The 8,993-nt window shown below is 30.3% G+C and overlaps 1 long non-coding RNA gene across 1 annotated transcript in view; it reads right to left on the bottom strand.

The window, feature by feature from the left end:
* The window catches only part of LOC109342318, a 14,418-nt gene continuing 9,357 nt past the window's right edge, over positions 3,933-8,993 (bottom strand). The window contains exon 3 of the long non-coding RNA XR_002107048.1: positions 3,933-4,493. This is a non-coding gene — a long non-coding RNA (uncharacterized LOC109342318). The remainder of the gene's footprint in view (positions 4,494-8,993) is intronic.

The following is an 8,993-nucleotide window of genomic DNA, read 5'->3' as shown; positions in this document are numbered from 1 at the left end:
ATTGATTATGCAATTTAAGAGAATAGGTGAGATAAAGAACCAGTTCAAATTACTAAAATCAAATGGTTGAAAAATTGAGTGAAACACTTAACCCTTTGAAGTTCCAATTTTGAACTTGTGTGCAAAAACACTCTTTGATTGAAAAATATTTTCTTAGGTAAATTGTTGCACATTTTTTATGAACAAAAGCATAAAATTCATGTTTGAAACATTATGTGTTAAAAATTCACAAATCATGAAAAATGTCATTGAAAACAAATTTTTTTATCATGCTTAATCAAATTTGAAATCATGTAAATATCTTAAAAAAATTAGTCAAGTCTTGAATTCGGATAAGCTTTAACTCTTGTTTGAGGACAAACAAAGTCTTAAGTTGGGGGGATTTGATAAGTGCCAAAAATACCTAATTTTTATACACTTTTCTTGACACTTATCCTTGGATAAATTGAGAAAACCAACTTAATTCAACACTTTTATGATAAAATATCACAATCTTGTATATATGTTTTGTGTATTTTATTTGTAATATATTTTTGTAGCATTTTGGTGGAAAAGGGAAAAATTATTCAAACACAAATAAAATGCTCAAAATAGGCTGAAAATGATCATCAAATGACATGCTTAAGCTTGACGTGGCAAGCTATGTGCTTAAGCATGACTCAACAAGACTTGGCCTATGTGGAAAATATGCAGTCAACTTGAAGCTGCTCAAGCACACAGTTGAGCGGTGCCACATAAGCGCCTGCCAGTGTGCACCCAACAACTTGGTCAAGTTGACTTTGCCACCTAGCAACCTTGATATCATGCATGAGCTCACTCCAAGTAGCCTCCATAGGCTTTCCAGAGGTAGCTCCCAATAGCTGGACCAGTAGATCCCAAATAGCTTGGGTGAGTCAGCCTCAAGCATGTGACTAAGCTGTTTGGCCATGACCAAACCAACGCTACAAGGTTTGGTCAGCATCTTGGCGCTGGAAGAGAGCAGCTTGGCGGTGGACAGAAACTCCTATAAATAGGAGGGCACCTCAAAGGCAAATGACATTCATTTCTCATTCTAATTCACATTCTCACATTTCACTTCTCTCTCAAACTGAATCCTCTCTTCTTCCACATCTTCTTGTAATTTTCTTGGAGAATTTCCACTCCAAAGTAGTTTAGGTAAGTGTAGTTTGTAGTTTTCTTTCTTAATTCAAGAGGAGAAAGGAAATGGAAAATCCTTGGATAATGGCTCATGTTCCTACAAATTGACTTGGATTATGGTGTAATTTCTTCTATTTAATTTATCTTTTGAAATAAATAGATTCAAGTTATTACTTTTTGGTTAAGTTTTGATTCTTTATGAAGTTCTTAATGCGGTTTTAGCTTGATCACCTAAAACTTGATTTAAAGGTCCAAAATGCTTCTTCTTAAAGTGTTGACAAGTGAACTAAAATTATAACCTACACATTAGTTCACGTGCCACATCAAGCATATATTTTAAGCAACTTATGTTCAATGCTAAATAAAGTTAATGGAGCATGAAGTAGGGTGTGACAACCTACTCCGACGAGTGGCACTTAACTATTGTTTAGTGTATTTCATAAGGTTTGAAAATCATCTTATCACTCTAGGACACTAGATGAAGGATTTAGAAATGATGTGTGGAATTAACCGAAAGTATAACACATAACTTGTAATGTTTTCAAAAATCAAGTAGAGAAATAATTTCATATTTACAATCAATTTTCTCCTCAAGAATTTGTTTATAATAGTTGTTTTATGATTATGTTTACTTGTTAATATTTCATAAACAAAACCAAATCACAAAATTTTTTAAACTTTATTAGTAATATAACATGTTTATAATAATATTCTATTAGGCAATTACACTACAAAAAAAATATCCTGTTAGCCACGGTTATAACCGTGGCTATTGTACCATAAAACCGTGGCAAAATACAGCAGCCACGGTTTCCACTACCCTAGCAATTACTGGCGTTGCAAAAATTTAGCCACAGTCATTTTATGATATAGCTACGTTTGGAGAAAGTGTGGTAACATTTCTTTAACCACGGTTTCAACCGTGGCTAATGTGAACCATACCTGTGGCTAATTAATACCTTTATTTTGACCACAATTTAACCGTGGCTAATTATTTATTCAGTTATTTTCACAAATATTCCTCTCCTAATCCTCTCTAACAATCATTATATTCCATAAGCATTAATACTAACAAATTGGACCCAATATCTCAAATTATCATCACCTTCATCTTAAAATAATTCACAAATAGATAAGCATTAATAAATTCACATAATATGTATCATTCAAACCAATTGTTGAAACATTCCAAATTTGGTTCAAAAGAGCATTAATATTTCTATAGTAAAAATTTCACGCATAATCACAAGAGCAAGGCCAGCAAGAATATCAACGAAACTGTGTATGCTACAAAAAGACCTAATATTTTTTATTGCCTTCTAACTTTCTATTCAATAGGCCAATAATAGGAAGTTGCTAAGAATGTAAAATAAATAAAAGATATACCTACGCTAATGAGGGCCACGAAGAAGCAAACAAGGTATACTCCAAGATAATAACATAGGAACCTTGAATTTGAGTATGAGTAAGCACATAAGGCAAAAGGTAGCTGATAAACATCAATTCCAAGAAGAAACATCCATCAACAACAAAAGCAAAGGTTTCATCTTTCTCAATGGACATATTCTTGCTTTGACAAACTATATCCTTCTAATCATGTTAAACTGATGATAAAAGTTAGATAAACATATCATTTCAATTACATTGCCAAGTTTTTACTTATTTCATAATTATTTTATCCTAAGTTTTTAATGTGTTGTTGTATCAGTCAATTACAGATAACTTATCTATAGTAAAGGTGTGATGCCAACTTATTATCAATAATGCTTCATCAGTTCGATATAAGAAATTCAATAAAAGCAATAAGCTAGGTGTTGGTAAAGTGATAATCTTTATCAGCATAAGCAATGGGTGTTGAGTACATGCCAAATATAACTTTTATTATAGAAAAGTGCACATGTAATAGACACATTATATATTACCTTACCAGATTCAAGCAATATAGTTCCATATTCACCAACAACTCCAAGCAATATAATCTTAAGATGTCTTATAGATAAACTATTATAAAGTTTAATAGAGGCATGTATCTTTAGTTTTCTTACAGCTTTCTAAGTTTTTCGAGATTGTTGAAGTTTGAAGGCATTCCCCCAATTAATCCACTCCTATCAAAGTGTCTGTGTCTGTGGTCAAGAGAAAATATTCAATACAAAGAAAGTCAAATAAATTCATAGATAGAAATCAACTTTTCTGTTGATGTCCTAATTCTGCAAGCAATAGATAATTTTCTTTCATTTTTTGTAACAATTTTTTCATTCATACATCAAACGCTATCTAAAGCATAACTTATCAAATAGTATGACCATAACTACTGCTACAAAAACTAGGAATGGAAATCATCTTGAACATATTTCCTTTGTCTCCTAATTACGAAAGAGTTATCCAAAGTTGGAAATAACAACTGATCAATGTTCAAACATTAGTTATAGTGAATCAGCTATCATAAAATACATTAAAAAAGTTTGAGGCGACTTATAATAATAGCAAATTAAAGCATTTTCCCATTAGGTATGGTAGGCTACATGAATCAATCATGCATATAACCAACTCATCTAAGGAAACTAACACATAATTATTCAAATAACTCAATCATAAATATGCTACAAAAACTAGGTAGAAAAATCATGTTGAAACAATGTCCATCTTCCTATATACATAGAGCTATCCAAAGTTGCAAATTATAATTAATCCATAATCAAGCGATGTTCACAGTATAGAGTAATTGTGATTGATGTTATGTTATTGTGAGAGTGAAAGCTAAAAACAAACATAAAACTCTATAATTTATATATATCATCATATACTTTGAACATCACTTAATTAAAATGGTTTTAAATTGTGGAATGCATTTACAGATACATACCGTTGAGGCATCAATGGTAGAAAATGATGTGGTTCCAATTTGATGATGGTGATCTTAACCATTCAGCCTCATTCCTAAATATGATTCAACAACGACGGCACCTGAACGAATGAAATATACTACCCTCACCTCCAACGCCACAACCACAAAAAACAACACCACTTCCCCATTCACCATGGGAATACTCTGCACCTGATTCTCATTCTTCGTCACCCACCACGACATGCTACACATTGAAGAATAAAGCTGAAACAAGAACAACACAAAGAACAAAAGAACCAAGTTAAAAATGACGCGGTGGGGGACAAACCGACAGCATAATGTGACGTGAGGTGAAAGATCAGAGTAACTAAGAGCAAAATCCAACTATCAAGTGGTACGACGATGAAGGTTTCATGAGGAATCTCGCCACCATGTTTACGAGCTTCGTGCTTTGGTTTGAATGACGAAACCCTAGGAATGGTGAAGATCCAATAGAAGAGGCAATTGAAGGCTATAAGTACTTGAAGTTGTTGAAGTAAATGGAGTTATTGAAGGATTTATACCCAAATTGCAAAATGGCTATTTGTGCAGTTTTTTCCTAGAAAGAAAAGTAAAAAAAGGAATGGAGAAGGAGAGAGAGCTCTATTGGACCGTAGATGTTAGAGTAGCAAGTGGATGGGTTTCACCAATAATTTAGTGTGGCCCATTAACCGTAGCTAGTAAGATCTTTCCTTGTAGTGTTACTTGTGGTTCGACATAACCCTATACTATACTTCAATTGAATCGTGAAAGAGATGCAAATGTAAAATAGTAAAGTGTTAACTTAGATATTTTATTTGTTGATAAACAAAGAAACCTTGAATCAAAGTGCAGTTTAATTCATAAGTTGTATCTTTGTGAAAAGGAAAAATATACAGATATAATGACTAATCTAACTATTAACTTTTACTTTCAGTAATTTACATTTCTGTAACTAACATTTATTTTCTATCATTTAATTTTTGCAACTAACTATTTACTGCTTTATTTATTATTTATATCAACCCTTCGGAAGAAGTGGTATAGTTAACTCCTAACTTTATTCTTTTGTCATTTTATTATTTTTGATATCAACCTTTCATAAGAAATGGTATGGCTAATTTAATAAAATGAGACCGACCTTTATGGTATAGTTAAAAGGAACCTGAAATAAATAAATAAAGTCACTAACTAATTAAATTGCACTCATTATCACTTGTATTAATTTGCTAAATTCATACCATTATGACAGCGTTGGAATTTATTCTAACAAAGTCGAGATGGTATGAAATTATTATTAATTCAATAAAGCCAAATTTTTTATTTAATGGAATATTCTTGAAATCATTATACCGGCATTTAAATTTATACCATCAAAGCCGAGATGATAAACAAAGAATCGATCTGTCATTATATAAAATAATAAAAAACTTGATGCCTCAAAATAAAGCAAATATCAAAAAAACTCTTTCAACAAATATCACGCAGGAATATTGTAATTTATTCACTATCTATATTATATTTTGGGAATAACTAGTTTTTTCTTACATTTATTAACGTCTTATTTGTTATTACTTTACAATACCGTTGCATACTTGCATTCTTCAAGCACCAGTCTAATTTATTGACTGTAAATTCTTATTTGTTACAAGTTTAATTTATTAACGTCTTTTCTGTTACAAATTTAATTTGTCAACGTCTTATTTCTTATCACTTTAATTTATTGACAACACTGGTGAGTATGTACCTATATACAAATATTGTTGTCTATTAGCTAGGTATTATCACTATTATCACGCACCAGTCTAAATAATCAAAAGAAAAAAGCATGACACATTTCAATGTTGCTATGGGAAAGAGAACATTTTTATCTGCCCTCTTCATACTAATCATAGTACAACCAGGTTTATTATTTTAATTTACCCCTTAATATTGTTCGATATTAAAGTGCATTCTCTAAAATGTCACTTTTTCATTTTATAAACACTAGTGGAAGTGCCTAAAGAGTGTTATTTCATAATTTTATGATGTCAAATATTTAATATTTTATTTTAGAGAATTATTATATCTTTTTTGTATGGAGTATACTTTATACTTTAATATGTTGGTGGTAACTACATTACATATGTCACCATGTTTTGCATTTATATATAGATATAGAAATAGTTATATATATATATATATATAAATATATGTAGTCAATTTTTTTACTGTTTTCTTACATTTATTCAAGACTTATTTGTTGTTACTTTAATATATTGACAATACCCTTGCATTCTGTGTCAAATTTCTTCTATGTCATGTTAAAAATATGATATTCCATGAACTTCTATTGAATTCTAATTAAATAATAAATGTTAATGATTTTCATGAATTTCGGACAAGTGTTGCAAAGACTAGGTGAACCATAGTTGTATAAATGCTTCTTGCAATAACAAGTGCGTAAAGAAAACTTCTGTAAAAATGGAGTATGTAAAATCAGAGGTTGTCATAAAGTTTGTCATTGTACATGTTAGAATAGTAGTGTCATGTTGTAAAACAATCTTATTCAAACTATGAAATAATAATGTTTTATCTCCTAAAAGAAAAGAATTTAACAATAAAGCAATTTATCCTCTATTATTAATTTCATTTTAATTTAAATAATTCATTTAATAAAAATAAATAAATTAATACGGGAATTTAATAGTAAGGTTACAATTCGTGCCATATTTTAATTTTTTCTTCGAGTCAAGAGATAATTGTGGTCATTAACATTGTCTATACTATTCCCTAAGAGCAGGGACATATCATTAGTGGGGCAGGTGGGGGCAACTGCCCCCTGAATTTTTTTAAAAACTTCTTAAAAATATTTTTTTACCTTTTTACCTATGGAAATATATTTGTTGTATTCGCAAAGTGTGTCGTTCTAGGTATCACTTGTTGTAATTGTTAAAAAATATATTTAATTATTAAACTTTTAAATTATAAAAAGTGTCATATTGAGTGACACATGTTTTTAAAATAGCATATATTCTTACTTTATCTACATCCAAATGTTGTCTTTATGTAGATATTCATTGGAGCTTACATAGTTTTAATTTATAATTTCACAAATAAATGTACTGCAATTTGTTTATCTTTATAAAAATTATATATAATGAATCAAGTTCTCTTACAGTTATAGATGTTGATATTGATTTAAGTTCTTTAATTATATATGATTGTATGTATCGATAATATATACCTTAAGAATGCTTATAAGACATTTAATATTGATAATATATGTATTTTTGTCCAAAATTATATCATATGAATGGCAATGAGCAACAAAAAATTAGTTTGAGATATCAGTTTTAACATTTTGTTCTTGGTGTTGTTAGTCATTTAAGTTTGAAATTTTTTCAATCATATGTCGTTAGCCAGATTTTGTTTTATTAAGTTATTCATCTTATCTTAGCTATTTTAGTTCAAGTACTATATTATTTTTAGCAATAAAGAAAATCAAACTGAATTACGTATAATATATAAGATGAATTTCTTCCAGACAATATAGTGATTTATATTGAAAAAGAAATAGGTAAAAATTTACTTATGATTCAATCATGTTTGCTTTTTTATATTTTTTGTTACTCAATCAATTTTTGTTATAAATTTTAATTAAATATTATTGCCCCTCCTAAAATTTAGATCAAGATCCACCATTGTCAAAGAGGGAAGTCAATTCACCATGAATGTAATCTCTCTTATAATAATTCTCTATCGACAATTAATTAGTTTTCAACTCAAAACTATGTAATCTTGATTTCTTATTCTACATAGGGATATCGAGACATATGACAGGTGACAGATCAAACTTCCTGGATCTTTCACTTAAAGGGAAAGGATACGTCACGTACGGAGACAACAACAAGGGAAAGATTCTTGGCACCGGAACAGTTGGAAATTCATCTCAGACTCTTATTGAAAATGTTCTCTATGTTGAAGGATTAGAACATAATCTCATGAGCATAAGCCAACTCTGTGACAAAGGTAACCGTGTGTCTTTCGATTCTGAGTGTTGTATTATTCGTGACATTTTATCTAATAATGTTAAATTTGTTGGTCATCGTATAAATAATATTTACATGGTTAATTTGGATGATGTCACTACTTTGTTTTCAAAATGTTTTATTTAAAACCAAAGAGATTTGTGACACTTGTCAAAAGTGCAAACAAATAAAAAACTCTTTTAAAAAAGAAAAATGTGATCTCCACTTCAAGGCCTTTGGAGTTACTCCATATGGACTTGTTTGGGCCATCACAAATCATTAGTTTTGGAGGTAGCTATTATGCCTTAGTTATTGTTGATGATTTCTCCCGATTTACATGGACATTATTTCTATCTGCAAAAAGCGATGCGTTCAAATCTTTTAAAAATCTTGCCAAGCAAATCCAAAACCAACTTAACCTGAAAATAGTATATATACGTAGTGATCACGGGGGAGAATTTGAGAACTTCCAGTTTGATAAATTTTGTGATAAGCATGGTATTTTACATCAATTCTCTACTCCTCGCACTCCACAACAAAATGGAGTTGTTGAGAGGAAGAATCGTGTTCTACAAGAATTAGCCAGAACCATGCTTAATGAAAGTAATATCCCCAAATATTTCTGGGCAGATGTAGTCCATACTGCATGCTATGTCATAAATCGAGTACTTCTAAGGCCTAATATAAATAAAAATCCTTATGAACTTTAGAAAGGCCGTAAATCAAACATATCCCATCTTTACGCTTTCGGATGCAAATGTTTTATCTTAAATAATGGAAAGCGGGCTTTAGGAAAATTTGATTCAAAAGCCGATGAATGAATATTTTTGGGGTACTCGATGTATAACAAAGCCTTTAGGGTGTTTAATAAATATTCAATGCAATTAGAAGAGTCTATCCATGTTCAATTTGACGAATCTTCTTCAAAAGAGAAGAGAAAGGTCGTGTCTGATGATGTTACAGGTGCTTTAGAGGAAGCATAC

The sequence above is a fragment of the Lupinus angustifolius genome, chromosome LG01 (genome assembly GCF_001865875.1).
Source record: "Lupinus angustifolius cultivar Tanjil chromosome LG01, LupAngTanjil_v1.0, whole genome shotgun sequence".
NCBI lineage: Eukaryota > Viridiplantae > Streptophyta > Magnoliopsida > Fabales > Fabaceae > Lupinus > Lupinus angustifolius.
The sequence above is the reverse complement of the archived record's forward strand: the minus strand, read 5'-3'. Positions and strand labels throughout refer to the sequence as shown.